Here is a 16,655-nt window from a genome sequence, read left to right on the forward strand (position 1 = left end):
AATGATTGAACCTCTTCTGCTTTTTTGCACTAGATAGGCTATAAAGTAAGATATATATTACTAGCATCTTGAGAATATAAATGGAAAACAGAAATGGAATGTCTATGCAGGATTTTCAGGGAAATCTAGTTTCCTTCTTATAGTGTTCTAAACAAATATTTCTATAATATTTTGTGGAGTAATTGATAAAGCTGTTTATGCCTATTTCTCTCCTAAACTAGGATTTAAAGATGTATTTGAATTCTTCTGCATCAGCATATATTTATTAACTTTTTCTGGGTTGCTAGAAGAGCAGCACTATATATCCGGAACAATTAGGGAGGATTGGTTATCTACAGCAACTATTGTAGTTTGTTATCTCAGACAATATACTTGTTTATATTTCATTTTCATTTTGAACTATTATTTTTGAGTTAGGTAAATTCTGTGGTTTCTTAAAAAATTGTACAAGAACAAATTATAAGGTAATTGTCTTTTAGATACTTTGGTGTTCTAGCTAAAATTGTTAATTCATGTGAGAGTGCTTCAGGATCCAAGCCTTCAACATGTTTTCTAGATGAACATTTAAAGTTTAATATCTACAAATAGTGGAGATAGACTATAGGCATTTTATTGATCAATGTTTTTTTTAAATTCAATCAAATTTATTTTGGAATTGGAGGAGTCACGTAACTTCTGTACTGTATTAATAGCACAACTCAGTATAATTCAGAATACACTGGAACAGTGGAATACTGTTAATTTGTTAAAAATTGATACAAGTAAAATCCTATATCTTTTTCCCATCAGAAGTGAAGGAAATATGCAGGTAAAGTAGAAATGAGCTGGAATAGCTGCCTGTGCTTTTAAAGCATGTAAAATTATCTTTATGTTCCTAATAAAATAGGGTACAAGAAGGGAAAAGTTTCCTCTGTCATTTTAAATTGTGATCTTTTCACATGGTAGAATCAGAAGTTGTCTGATCTATTAGTCATTTCTTGTTTAGAAGGTGGCTGGACAGAGATAGGTCACAGTCCAAATGATTGGTCGCATTAATTTTTATTTGACAGTAAAAGTTATATGGAATTTCTGTGCTTAGAAGAGGAAAACAAAAGAAAATGTAGCAATACATTTTATAATGTAGGTTAATCAGTGTTAATAGACTAGTCACATCTTCAGAGGAAACAACTCTCTCTCTCTCTCAGTTCCTTTAACCGAGATTCCTGCATTGTTACATTCAGGTGGCTTAATGACCCTCTTCCAACCCTATAATTCTAATCCACACTGGAAAAAGCAGGCCTATCTAGTTCAGCTATTCTGTGTCACACAATGACCTATCAAATCTATTCAGGAAAGTTTTTTTTCTTTCTACCTACCTACTTGTCTGTCTGTCTGTCTATCTACCATTCCTGTCATTGGTCAGGATTTCCAAGTTTCTCTGATAACTTACTTGAGATGTTGAATTTTTCAATTAGTTATATATTGGGAAAATTGAATAAAACTTGACTAGATAATATATTCTGTACATGATACTTTATAGATGACTTGTTTTTAATGTAGCATTGAATAGTTTGCGAGTGCTGTATCTTTTAATACTAAAGTTTAGGCTATGAGTAATATATGTCAGTATTATTCATTCATTTGCTATTGTGGTTAAGGTGCTGGCCTAGATACCAGGAAGCTGAACTTTAAGCCTTCCTTAAGCATGAAAGCCAGCTGGGTGACTTTAGGCCAATCATTCTCTCTCAGCTCCATCTACCTCACAAGATTGTTGTTGTGGAGAAAATAAGGGCAAGAGTATTAAATATGTTTGCTACCTTGACTTGACAGACAGACAGACAGACAGATGATAGATGGCTGGATGGATGGATGGATGGATGGATGGATGGATGGATGGATGGATGATAAAAAGCTAATAATAATGTTTTTATTAGTGTTAGTGAAAAATGATATCCATAATTGGTAAATATTACTTAAATTTAAAAGAAATTGGTCTCAAATAATAATATAAAGAAAATATCAGAATTCTCTTCCTGTTAACTGTCAATAACTTTTCAGAATGGTTAATACAGAAGATAAATTCAATATTTTTATTATGTACAATACATATAGCCGCTTACATACAAATGGGTTATATACTGAGAGTCTCTTCATAAGTCCATTTTGTTCTCAAGTCAATAAGCATTAAAAAATGTGTGCTTCAGTTCAGTACTGGGTGGTGGTCCAGTAGGCTTAGAAGGCAGGTCATGGGAGGGCAAGGGGTGGTTGGTTTCTGGTTACACAGCATATATATGCAATGTGCCAGAATCTGGCCCTTTCCCACCTTCTCCCACTTCCACCCAGGGTTTACCAGACCCATCAGGTTTGGCTTTCAGTGCCTCCATGCGTGGAATGAGAACTGTGCTGCACATGCCTGGAACAACACATGCCCAATATAGAGGATCCTGGGAATCGGGAGAGGACAGGAAGGGATGGTTTTCTTGCATGCTGCATATGTATGCTGCGTGATGGAAGCTGGCCCCTTTCCTGCCTTCTCCAGCCTCCAAATGTGGACAGGTTAGTTTGAATTGCAAAAATGTACAATTCAAAATTCATTAGTAATGTCTGTAGTCAGATTTCTGATAATTTGGTATTGAAAGAACAAAGCAAACTATGGTGATGGATAGTCATGAGAGAGGAGAGAGAGAGAGAGAGAGAGAGAGATCACTGGTTGCTGCTATCTTGTTTACATAAAGTTCACCTGTGCGGCATTGCCAGTGGTACTCTCATTCCAATGTACATTGTCAGGTGCACAAAATCTGGTTATTAGAGTGTGAATTGACTAGAAATACTTTATTATTATTGTTACTATCATATTTGAATAGTCATGAATGAGACATCTGCTAAACAAAGAGTATTCCAGATGATACTTGAATTTTCCAGAGAAGATATGAGACAAGTACCTTTTCCTCACGATAAGTGGATTCCGTTTGTGGGAATTTAAAATCCAGAGTGTTCACATTTTTTTAGAAAACCTAATAAATTTTGTCATTTTAATAATTATTGAAAATTTTGCATAAAGAACAATGAAAATGTTACTTTGTATTTAGCGTTTCAAAAATGAACTCTGGATATTCAACTTTTACCGTTTCTTAGGAATAGGAACCATTGTTAAATTACATTGTTAGGAAGAAAAATCTATTCTTAACTTGCTTTATATTAGAAATATCAGGAAAAGACCACTGAGGTACTATGTGACTAATTTAAAATAAAACCTTTTTACTTCTCTCTTCCCATAGTGTAGGCAGCTGTGTTCAGATGATATCAAGCATTCCTTGGAGGCTGGGTACAGGTAGTCCTCAACTTACAACTGTAATTGAGCTCAGAGTTACGGTTCTAAGTCAGGCCAATCATTGAGTCACCATGTGACGTGCACGCAATTTATGAGATTTTTTTTGCAGGCAATCATTAAGGCAAAGAACTACAGTTGCTAAGTGAACATGAGGGTCATTAAGTGAATCCATTTTTGCCATTGGGCTATATTTTCTGGAAACCAGAAGTAAACACAAGTGTTCCGACAAAAACATAAATTGTGGTCAGGTAGCCCTGCAACACTGCATCATCTGTAAATGCAGATCAGTTGCCAAGCATCCAGATTCAGTTCATATGAAAGCAGATGGGAGGACCACCACGGAATTTCAAAGCCGGGTCATAAGTAGCTCTGTGGAGCCCTGTATGATTGTTGCTAAGCCACTATTTGTAAATCAAGGACTATCTATATTGCAAAAATAATGGTAACATCCAGTAGCCAGATGTCTTCAGTGTAAGATATTGTAACTACTGTATTTTGCAGCGTATAAGATACACCTTCTCTCCCCCCCCCCGAAAAAGTGGGTGAAAAATCTGCATGTGTCTTATACACTGAATGCGCATTTTGGCCTCATGAAACCTCGCCCCCTTCACAAAAATGGACATGCGAGGGTTTGAGACGCCTGCAAATTGCTCCTGGGGGCTGGGGAGGATAAAAACAAGCAAAAATGGGCCGTTTTCTGCTCATTTTTGCCCCACTCACCCAGAGCATCTACAAGCCGCCTAAAGGCTATGCATGCCCTTTTTTGGGGGGAAAAACACCCATTTTTGCAAAAAGGGGGGGGGGCGTTTTTTGCTTGTTTTTTGCTTTCCCCAGACCCCTGGGAGCACTTTGCAGGCCTTTCAAACTGTCTGCATGCCCTATTTTCACAAAAAGTGAGGCGTGCAGAGGATTGGGAGATCTGCAGAGTGCAAAACTTTTTCAATTTACCTCTTAAAATTTTTGGTGCATCTATACTCAGGTGCGTTTATACTCCAAAAATACGGTAATTAGATTTGAGACATGACAATGTTAATAGCAATTATCACTTATAAGTCATTGTAATATCTGGGGCTTCCTATTCATGTAGCATGCCTAGGATTGGGCATATTAGGGAGATAAAATAATTTTTATTTTTTTTATTGCCTGAAATATTGTGTTCTTATACAGCATATGTATCTGTGTGATATGTGAAACAGGTTATTTTATTGATTTATTTATATCCTATCTTTATTATTTTTATAAATATCTCAAGGTGGGGAACTTCATGTACCGTATGTTTTGGAGTATAAGAACACACTCCCCCCCCCCAAAGTGGTTGGAATGTCGGTGCATCTTACACAGCGAATATTGTGGAGGTGGGGTGCGGCGCCGATCAGTTGTTCTAGAACGGGCTGTGGCGGCAAACAGGCTCTGGCAATGGCAGAAGCAAACAGGCCATGGCAGCAAATGGACCAGATGAATACCGGATGGATGCTGGGAGACAGAGGCAGATTTTTTCCCCTTTGTTTTCCTCCCCAAAAGCTAGGTGCGTCTTATAGCAATAGCAATAGCAGTTAGACTTATATACCGCTTCATAGGGCTTTCAGCCCTCTCTAAGCGGTTTACAGAGTCAGCATATTGCCCCCAACAACAATCCGGGTCCTCATTTTACCCACCTTGGAAGGATGGAAGGCTGAGTCAACCCTGAGCCAGTGAGATTTGAACAGCCGAACTGCAGAACTGCAGTCAGCTGAAGTAGCCTGCAGTGCTGCATTTAACCACTGCGCCACCTCGGCTCTTATAGTCCAGAGTGTCTTATATCCGAAAAATATGATAGTTCATGTAATATATTTCCATAATACTTATAATACATTATTTCCAGACACATAATTTCTTTCATGTTGAATGCTGGTGGGAACTAAGATAATTTCATATGATTGATGGAATAGAGCAAGTGATACAATTTGATTCCTTTTCTAAATATATTCTATATTCTCTTATTCTATTCAGTGTTCTTGAGATAAGGTTTCTGATTTGTATATAAGCCCACTCTATGTAATTTCATTACTTTTCTATTCAGTTTCTAGTTATTTATGAGCTAAACCTAAAATAGAATAAAGGTTTTTTTATAGGTTGACAAATAGTATCGATTTCTTTTTGAGAGTTCCCTTTCTTTTGAGATTTTGTTCTACAACAGGTTTTTCTTGTCTTGATGCACTTTGGTGGGGCAGTAACTGACTCATTTACTAAGCTTTGTATTAAGCTTGTTTCAAGAGAGGCATCTTATAACTAGGTTGTGTCAAGTTGTGTAGTTTACCAATTATTAATCTGACCAAATAAACTGATGTAAGCACAAAAATTAAAAATTAAATGTAACATACCCAAATAGATAATCAAAATTCACAGTATTCTTATTAGGGAGGAAAAAATAGTATTAAAATCCTGCTTCATTTCTTTTTAAATTTGTAGTGTATTTATTTTGCAATGTTGAACATAGAATTTGCAACAAAATGTTTCATTATAGGCTCTTTTTATTGAAGGAGCTGGCTAGCAATACCCTCATTCAGTCTCTTCTTAGTTTATCCCTTTCTCTGGATTTCTCTGGGTTCTGTGGCTACTGTTTTTGATTGTTATGTTCCTTTTTTCCCCCTTTCCTTTTGTGTGTATGCTTTTGAAACATTTGATTTCTTCCCTACCAGCTGTTAGCTTCCTCTTTTCATAGATTGTGCTGCTTGCTAATAGTATATATTCTTGTGCTGTTGTTATTCAGTAATGAGCTTTTATTGATTGTGAAATTATTGAGTTTCTTAATCCATCTTGAACATCTGCATTTCCTCTTCTCATAGAGAGTGTACCGTATATACTCGAGTATAAAAAAAAAAGCCAGCCCCCCGCCCTCCCCGCACCCTCCGAGTTTTCAGCCCACTTTTTGGGCTGAAAAAAGCCGCCTCGGCTATACTCGAGTCTACAACTGGATCCGGCAGTGCTGTTGCCTGTTGGAGGAGGAGGAGGCGAACCAGCCTGCCATCGCGGCCACCGCTAGCCCCGCCGCTCTTCCCGACCCCTTCCAAGCCCCACAGTCCAGCGGATGGAGCAGCGAAGCCCCGGGGCTTCGCTGCTGCTCCCCGCATTTTCTGCACGGGGATCCCTTGGAGAGGGGATTCCAGTTGCCGGGCAGAGAAGAGCTCTTCTGATGGGACAGGTGAGCTCCGAGTCGGGGCGGCTGCGGAGGCTTCTCCCGCGCCTCGGCTTTGAGGGCTCCATCTCCGCCTACTACCCGTTCCTTTTCGGGGGCAGCCGCCGAAGAGGTCGAGGAAGGAGAGGCGGGCGGGTCGTCAGCCCCCCGGCCGTGCTGCTGTTGCTGCTGTCCCCCTTTGCCCTGAGGGTGGTGAAGGAGATGCTCGCGTAGGCGGCGCAGAGCAGAGCCGGCCTCGGCGCTCACGCCCTCCAGGGGCTCTGCCGAGGAGCAGCACAAGTTGGGCTGAGAGGACGAGAAGACGCGGTCCAGCACGTGTTTTCGACGCCTCAAGCCGCCCCACCTGGAACCGACGACGACGCCCCCTGCTAACAAGTCGCCTTGGCCGGCTGCTCCGCGGCGCGACTCCGCGGAAGCGACGACGAGGTGTCCGCACTGCGGCGTTCGGCTCCCGCTTTGCTGCTGCCTTTGCCTTTGCCCCCCAGCTGCAGGCTCCTCCACAGGCGGCTCTGGAAAGACGACGCCGGCTCCCCTTCGCCGGCCTTGCTGCTCCCTGTTGCTGGTGCCGCTCCGGGTTCCTTGGCTGCTGCCATTCTTTTCTCCCCGCCTCCCTCCCTTCGCCTCCGCCTCCGCCTTTTCCACCAACCCCGCCGCCCGTTACCGCTGCAAGCGCGGAGGCAGGAAGAGCAGCAGCGCGCGACGGCGGCGGCGGCGGCTTCAGCCCAGTCCGGCCGAAGGAAGAGGTTGCACTTGTTCGCTATCGCAGCGGGCGACCGCCTCAGGGGCTGGGCCTGGGCGGCTGGAGGGCTCCCGCTCTCGGTGCGTCGGAGGCCGCGAAGAGAGGAGCCGCGGCTTGGAGCATGGCAGGAAGCGCGGAGAGCTACCGAAGTTTCGACGCGCCTGACTTTTCCTGATTAGGAAGGAGGTCGGCTGTCTCCACCGGCCGCGCAGACTCGCTTTGTAGGGGAGGGGTGGGGCACAATAAAAAATGATTATCGGGTGGCGTTGTTAAACACTCGTCCCCCGTCCCCCCCAGCAAAAACAATAAGACCGGAGAAAGTAATATATTATAAGGCAATTGCCAGAGTTAAACTTCATCGACGTGGAAGAACAATGCTTTATGATGTAAATTCGGACTTGTATGAATTTGCAAAAGTTTCTCTTGAGTTGTTTGCCCGCTTCAGAAGGCTAGAAGAAAGAAAATTAAAGGTAAATGCAGCGTGTCTCTCAATATCACTGATCAACCCAAGGGTGCTTTTTCAGGAGGCAACTGGACTTTATTGTTTTTTTCTTTGGAGACGTTTCGTTTCTCACCATTCAGCTCTGACAGGATAGTGGGGAAGTAGGATAGTGGCAGAGCTGAAGAAGCTTCTTGGATGAAACGTCTTCCAAAAAAACCCAAGAAAGCCCAGTTGTTGCCTGAAAAAGCACCTTTAGGACAACCGTGACCTGGATGACTGACAATCTCTACAGACCCCCGGGCTTCGCTGCTCCATCCGCTGGACTGTGGGGCTTGGAAGGGGGTGGGAAGAGCGGCGGGGCTAGCGGTGGCCGGCGATGGCAGGCTGGTTCGCCTCCTCCTCCTCCAACAGCACTGCCGGATATCCGCCCAACGCTGCGGGGGCGCCAGCGGGAGCTTTGGCGGCTTCACCTCAGCCGTAGCGCTGGGCAGCAAATGTGCTGGTGCTGTTGGAGGAGGAGGAGGCGGCGGCAGCAATAGCACCTGAGGACAGGACAAGAAGCAATGGAAACTTGTCAGAAGGAGACTCAAGCTGGAAATAACGAGAAATCTGACAGTAAGAACAATTAAAATCCTAGGAAAATGTCCTTTCATGAAAAATTACTTTTTCAGTTAACTCTGCCTGACATTAGTTGGGCGAACAGAAATATTAGTTGGCCAATTCTAAAAGGGAGCACCAGAAAGAACTTAAAATATTTTTTAAGAGAGCTGGGTTTTTCATTTTATTATATGTATGAACAGAATTAACACAAATTGCAGATACCAATCAAACATAAAGAAAAAAAGGATGAAATAATGCTCATTTTTAAAAACTCAGTGAAAATAAAAACAATATACCAAGAAGGTGGCATACTGGTTGTGATTTGATCTCTTCGGGGGATCCCGGGGATCCCCTATACAAGTATTTTAATATTGCAGACTTGCAGTATTATAAGTCATACTGATATTATAGAACACTTTAATTAAGCGGGTCCCTTGAATAAACATAACTTTGAGTTTCAAATAACACTGATTTTTTATTTTTGAAATTTACCGTAGCTGCTGCATTTCCCACCCTAGGCTTATACTCGAGTCAATAACTTTTCCAGCTTTTTGGGGTAAAATTAGGTCCTCGGCTTATATTCGGGTCGGCTTATACTCGAGTATATACGGTATCTAGTTTAGGATTGAATTGTGGAGTCCTTGATGCTTTCTCATTGTGATTACCTAGTCTAGTAATGAAGCATCTGGAAGTAAATAACTAAGCTCAGAGAGCACCATGGTTTCCTTTCTGTGTAGAACTCTAATAATCCACATTGGATTATTTTAAGTGCTATTGTGTGAAAATAAGGATAGAATACAGTAGTTTGCACACACTATTAAATATCTTAGATATCAGTATGGAAATTGACCTCTTCCTCAATTTGCCACTGTAATTTTGCAGCTTTCTTGGAATAGTCTTGAGTAGACTCTTTACTGATTTTTCTTTGTTGCTTGTTAGAGTTCTGAAGGTATTCCAATTCCTGTAATCTTCCAATTAGTAATGATCAGAGCGCTGATCTAACTTCATCTTTTAGTATTGGAGGTTCTTGTAAGTAGAAAATACCTTCTAAGATATCTTAGATTTTGATATGTTTCTTATACAGACCTTCTCTATACTCTATCCATTTTTGTTTGATCTTGTTTGAATTGGTTCACTGGATAACACATTTTTTCCCCAAAAGTTTTGCTTCTGGAAAAACTTTTGGTGATTGTGATAGATCCCTTCAAATTGAACACAAGTAATTTCAGAATGACTATATTACTAGAAATCTTCAGAATATGAAATTAACTTTTAATTATTATAATGTATTTAATCACATGCTTCTAATGCACTGCATAAGTTCAATAGGGCTAAAAGTGTTCTCCTGATGATTTTTAATTTTATTCAGCATCTGGTGTATCTTGGTACAGTGTCCAACAATACCTTGTTTCCCCAAAAATAAGACCTCCATGGATAATAAACCCAATTGGGCTTTTGAGCGCATGGGCTAAAATAAACCCTCTCCTGAAAATAAGTCCTCCCCGAAAATATTGCAACACAGCAGCAACCATGAGGTCACCATGCTCGTTGCCTCCTGCACCTCAAAAATAATAAGACCTCCCTGAAAATAAGGCCAAGAGCTTATTTCAGGGATCAAAAGAAAATGAAACCTTGTCTTATTTTTGGGGAAACACAGTAGTCAGCCAACACTGATGGATTCCAATTGCCCTGATACTGTTTTTCCGTTGGGCAATGTCCTGGTGAAACCTTTCACCATATTCATCACTGACTGTCGAAATTTTCAGAAAAGAAGTCCAAGTGTGAATGCAGAAAATGAATCTTCAATGACATGTTACTTCGCGGTCTTGAATGCTATAAGAAATTTGCATGCTATGCTATGCTATGCTATGTAGTTGCCAAGAAAATTCTCAACAATATCCGTGAATGCTTTCCAAACAAATTTCCGTGGCCCCAATAACAGATCTTTGAATTGCTTACCATTGACAATGTATCTGATCTGTGGACTAACTAAAATGCCTAACCTTGGCATCAATTATTCTTGGCGACATCTGTCTCAAATAACAAAAACCTTTACCTTCCTTGTGCTTTGCTTTCCCAAAACTTTTCATCAGTCCAAATTTTATGTGAAATAGAGGCAAAAATATCTTAGTGGGGTTGACAAAGTGGTTCATGTGCCACATTTTTCCATCCCGGAACCATTTTTTTTTTATTGGGCATTTCTTTTTAACGTTATGTGACACTCTTGCCCGGTTGTTCTGTTTGCATATGTAACAATACTTGGTATATCCAAGCTGCATTCCAGGCAGAAGAGCCACTGCGTTTAGATCTCTACAGATATTCCAGTTGTTCTTGGTATACTGGATTTGCTTTAACAACAGTTCATGTTTCGTATGTTTCACGTGTACAGCATAGGCAACAAATACTGAAGAGTGTGTACATTGTCATTGTGTAAAAACAGAAGGTTGCTATAAAACAGTATGTGATAGGTTAAATTACAGGTTACTTTTGTGATTATCATCTAAAATCTATAAGATATACCTAAAAATGTTCAGGAAGCAAAATCTTTGTTGTCCAGTATTTTTAATGGCCCATTACCATCCTTTATATAGTTTGCAGTACCCTAACATGGTAAATTAATGTAATTTCCTCATTTAAAAAAAGGATTAGGCAAGAAATAAATATATCATATTTAGTCATTACAGTGTGTGTTGTATGTGTGTTAATAATAAGGCCATATACTCTTATTAAAAAAATCTCATTACAAATAAACAAAAACTCCTAAATTCAAAACACTTTTTAATGAATGGGAGGACATGTGTTTTGGAATAGGAATTGGCAAATTCTGTTATTTTTAGTAAAAGCTTTTACAGAGAAGACAAATCTGTCAGTCAAGCAGTGCTGTTAGCCTTCAAAGTAGGTCAGGTCAGGAGTCAGAATTTGGGACAACCACAGGAATACTATTTATAGAGTATAACAGAATCTTGAAAAATGGTCAAGGTTTCTTATGCCTCCTCTTAAGCTTAGGTTTCTTTTTCATCCCCTGTTCTTTCCAAGGACTAAGTTTACATTTACTTGTATTTTTCTTCAAGATTATCTCTATACTCTTTTACACCAATTACCCCATCAGAATCTGTCTCATCTCCCATACATGAAGAAGATACCTACAAGTTACTATGTAAATCAACCATTGACTCACTCCCCAGGCTCTCCCTTGGCAACTCTTCAAGGTCATCAGACAAGTCTTGCCAGCACAGTCAGATGAATCTGCAAAGTCCTCCCTTCTCTTCCTATTGCACAGTAACCAGTACCAGAAAATCTATTTTATTGGCGAGCACAGAGTTCTCTTCATCCTGGGATTCGCTGTCTATTGATAGTGGGGGCAGATCACAGGAACAAAGTTTGTGCAGGAATTTCATACAGAACTAATGTTTCAGTGTGAGGCATGAACATCTATTGTGTACTCTCACAGCCTCTTAGATTCAGGTAGCCTTGAATTAGATATTCTAAATGACTTCTCTTAAATGTGGAATCCAGAATACATTCTGCATCTTGATCATCTCCCCAACTACCAGTATAGTATGGAAGAGGAACAGTTTCAGAAGTCAAGTATCAGGGAAGTTCAAATTCAGTTTTTTAGGTGAGTATGCGTAAAGTAAAATTTAGTGGAAACCAACACGAAATCCTCAACTATTATCTCGGCACTTTTGCAAGACCCACACCTGACTCCCTCACAAGAGTCAGCATAAGACTTTCTCCTGATGTGACTAACACCTGACCCCTTAAAAGACCCATCACTATATCCTCACCCCCCCTTCATAAGACTTATTGATCACATGAAGCCCTTATAAGCAGAAGAACATCAACACTGACATTCATTAAATTCTGCTGAAGATGTAACCTAGCCTGGTAATGGAACATTCATAAGCCAACCCACAAGCTTGGAGATCGAATTTCCTCTCTCATTATTTCATGTTCTCTGGCATACAGTTGAAACCGCAGTTTATATTCTGCTGTAAACTTGTTTCCGTTTACAAATTATTAATTTGTTGTCTGATCATTGTATGCAATTCAACATTTGCAAGACATTTTGGTAATTATCATTAATGGATCATTGCCCTTGATGCAGGGCATAACCCACTTTACTCCTTTCAGTGACCTTGAAAGATATATGCAATGATTTGTAGAAACTTGTTGGCTGACTCGCCATAAATAATTCATGTGGAGGAGAGAAGCTTAGAAATTGATCCCTCAAACTTCTCTGGCAAACTTCCATGAAATTGGGATATTGGTTGACCTGCAGTCTATTGAAATGTTCTTGAATGAGACAAACATTGTCCAATTGCTCTGTTAGTCTTGCCTAGCATTGTGCAGATTTACCAATTGTGTATCTATTTGCAGTGGGCTTCCCCTGCTACTGTCTGCATGATCACAGAGTTCAGTGCCTCTCTGATTAGAGAGCAGTGAAACTTTGAGCCTTTCAAGGTATGCCATGTCAAGAATCAAACCCTCTCCCTTCACCTCAATTGTAATTCACTTTGCAGAGTGATTAGGACAGATAAGTCGGGAGGTTTCATAAGAATTTTATTCCCTCTAGGCATGACAACACCGGTGAAAGAAAAGCAATTTCTTTATTTTATTTTTAGGCTTCATGCGTGCATCTAGAAAAATGCTGCTTTGTGTTAATAATTTTTGCATTGAACTCTCTCCCTCAAAAATAAAATGGAAAGAACTTGATAAAGGTACTATTTTGTAACCTCCTACCAATCATTGCCTTCTGATCTTCACTATTTACACTATTCCATTGTTTTCTGCCATATACAAATTTGGTGAACATTCTCTCTACCTCGTTCACAATGTTAATAAAAATATTAATCAAGATATTTCATGTATATAGGGCCGGACTGAATCTTGTGATATTTATTCAGTACCAATAGAAGAGAATATTTTCAGCTCAAGGTTGAATTGTGGGATCTTTGGTGTTCTCTAAGTTTGGTTATTTTCTTGCAGACATGTCATTACCTAACTAGGTGATATCATCACTGCTAGTGGGGAGTGGGGCTTGCTTTCATTTTATAATGTGTATTAGTGGCTTTAAAAAATTTTTTATTGATTTTACACTTATAATAGTGCAGCACAGAGAAGTCTTTATGGCCATACAATCACAATATATACACATAATCTCATCCATTAACTGTCAGCCTACTTAATACATTATCTATTCTTCTGTCAAATCACATTATTTACAATTTGTTCGTCTTGTCACCTTGTCTTATACTAGTCATAAAACCTGTTCCAAACTTCATAATATTCCGTCTCCCCTTTACTTTTTTAGTTCTAGGGTGAGCCTATCTGCTTCTGCACAATCCAAAATTTTCCTAATTATGTCTAACTCTGATGGAATATTTTATTTTTTCCAATATTGCGCATAAGAGGCCATATATAGAACATCTTGTATAGATTTTCCTTATAAGCCGTGGCCATTGTTAATTTCCGATTGAATGTCCAAAGTCTTTCCCATTTAGCCAGTTCCACATTGTAACCAAAATTTTTCACCGAGGCAATCAAAGTTTCCTTAACATGTTCTTCCTCGAGTTTGTATTCCAGCAGATATCTATATAACACTTTAATCAACCTGTCTTCTGTCTCTATCAGGAGCTTATCTAATATTGTGTATTCTTTGGCAATGCCTTCCTTTTTCTTATTCTATGCACGCCTTGATTGTATCTGTAGATAAGATCACCACTCTAGGTGTACCCCTTGTGATGTCAATTCTAGTCTAGTTTTTAACTCCACCTGTTTGTTCAGTATCTCTTTGCATATATAATTTTTCCATGTTAATTAAATTTGGGTGTATATATGCTTCCATCATGGATAGCCAAATGGGTATTTCTATATAGTGGTCGTGTTTAATTTTGTTCCAAACTAATATCAGGGACTGTCTAACATAGTGTATATGGAAATACCTATGGGCAGATCCTTTTTCATACTATAGGAAGGCATGCCATACTGCTTGGAGGTCATGACCTTCCAATTTGAGTAACCTTTTATTTCTTAACATTATCCATTCTTTTATCCATGTAAGAATAGCCGCAGTATCATTAAATTTAGAGATTAATTGATTCAAATTCTTTAAAAAGCCTTTTTTTAATTTGATGGGAATGTTCTGAAACAAGAAAAGAAAGTTTGGTAGTACATTCATCTTTATGACAGCCATCCTACCCATCAGGGATAATTGTAAATTTTTCCACCTTACTAAATCTTGTTTAGTTTTATTAATCAAATTAATATAATTGTCTTCTTTGATGGACACACACCTCGCTGTTAGATGTATACCTAAATATGTCACTTTTTTGACGATTTGAATACTCAATTTCTTCATCAAATCCTTTTTCAGTTCGGGTGTCATATTTTTAACCAACATTTTAGTCTTTGTCATATTTATTTTCAGACCTGCTATTTTCCCATACTCTCAATTCCTCAATAAGTTTCATACCAGCCTTTAAGGGATCCTCCAAAAAAAAACTAAATTGTCCGTGAAGGCCTGCAACTTAAATTGCTTTTTAGTTTCTAATCCCTTTATCTGTTCCTCTTTATGCACATTCCTAGCTAAAATTTCTAGAGTTAATATGAACAACAACGGGGATAGGGGACAACCTTGTCTTGTGCCTTTCTGTATTGCTATACTTTGTGTTAATTCACCATTAATTACTACTTTAGCTTTTTGATTTTTATATATTGATCTAATTGTGTTTATGAACTTATCCCCAAATTCCATATATTCCAATTGTTGGTGTAAAAATTCCCAATTCACATTGTCGAATGCCTTTTGGGCATCAAGAAAAAGCAGCGCAACCTGTTTTTCATTTTGTAGTTCATAATATTCTAGAATATCCAGCATAGTTCTCATATTATTTTTAATCTGTCTTCTGGAAAGGAATCCATTTTGATCTGGATGGATGAACATGGTGAGGAATTTTTTCAACCGTTCTGCAATTATCAGGAGAATTTTTTTATAATCTGAGTTTAACAATGAAATTGGTCTGTAGTTTTGTATAGACATCTGATCTGAATCTTCCTTGGGTAATAAAGCCTCCGTCCATGATAGCGGGGTCTTCGCCTCTTTCAACACAGCTTATAAACCTCCATCAGCATTGGTAAAAGCAACTCCTGGAATTCTTTATATATTTCCGCTGGGAGTCCATCCGGCCCCGCTGCTTTATTGTTCTTTTGTTTCTGAATAGCCTCAGTTATCTCTGATGATTTTATTTCCTCATTGAGCATATCTTTTTCTTCTTCAGATATCTTTGGCAAATCTGACTTTTCCAAATAGTGTAGTATTCCTTCCTTTGAATAGTCTTGGTTTTCTCTGTATAGCTGTAAATAGAACTTCTGAATGAGTCTTTTCTTTTTCTTTGATTTCTTGCTTCTGCTCCTTCAACCTATAGATTAGCCACTGCCCCGGCTTATTCTCACTCACTCAGCAGTGCCACAGGCTGATAGCTTCCATGCCACGCCGCATTGAGGCAGTAATTGCTGCAAAAGGGGCCCAAACCAAGTACTGAGTACATATGCATGCTTATACTTTTCAGAAGTCGATATTGTTCTATGTACAATCCTTGTTTTATTGATTGTATGTAATATTCTAATTTTCTGAGATTGTGGATTTGGGGTTTTCATGAGCTGTACGCCATAATCATCACAATTATGACAAATCACGGCTTGAACTATCTTGCTTTGCATGTAATGAGTCTACATATATTAGTTTCACCTTTTAAGTTGCATTACTGAAATAAATGAACTTTTGCACGATATTCTAATTTTTTTTAGTTTCACGTGTATATCTCCTTCACTTCCAAAATTAACTCCATTGACATCCAAACCATGTCTCTTCTTGACCAGGAGTCATGATTAGTGGCTTACTAATGTTCCTTGATTGGGCTGTTGTTTACTGTTAGCTTGTTTGGTAGTTCCTTGTTTGGGGTATTGCTTGCTTCTTGATTGTTGGTCTCATGTTAATCTTAGTATTAATCTTTGCTCATCTGGATGTTGATCGCTGGTTGAGGAGGTATTTTGATCTCTTTGTTTCCTTTTCGGCTTTTTGTTTCCTTTTAGACTTCACCTCTTTTCAATGATGTGTAGATGTTACATACTTCTATGTGCTTGTTGATGGCCAATTGGTCTGAGTGTCAGGCTTCCAGTAATTCTCTAGCATTTTTAGACTTTAGAGGAATACAACATGAGGGGAGAGCAAAAACAACACTGATACTGTTCTGTCTTCATTACAAAAGAAAATGCCTCCTATGATCATTGGTGACAAAATAGTTAGAATGAATTGCAGAAGTGATATGCTCCATGCTTTCCCTTAGTCAGTAGCTTCTTTTGCTGAAGAATCCTCATCACCATTCTA

The 16,655-nt window shown here is 39.2% G+C and overlaps 1 protein-coding gene across 1 annotated transcript in view; it reads left to right on the top strand.

Annotated features, from left to right (window-relative positions):
* MAML1 (mastermind like transcriptional coactivator 1) overlaps positions 1 to 16,655 on the top strand; it is a 39,680-nt gene that overhangs the window by 3,089 nt on the left and 19,936 nt on the right.

Source organism: Thamnophis elegans, chromosome 2 (assembly GCF_009769535.1).
Source record: "Thamnophis elegans isolate rThaEle1 chromosome 2, rThaEle1.pri, whole genome shotgun sequence".
NCBI lineage: Eukaryota > Metazoa > Chordata > Lepidosauria > Squamata > Colubridae > Thamnophis > Thamnophis elegans.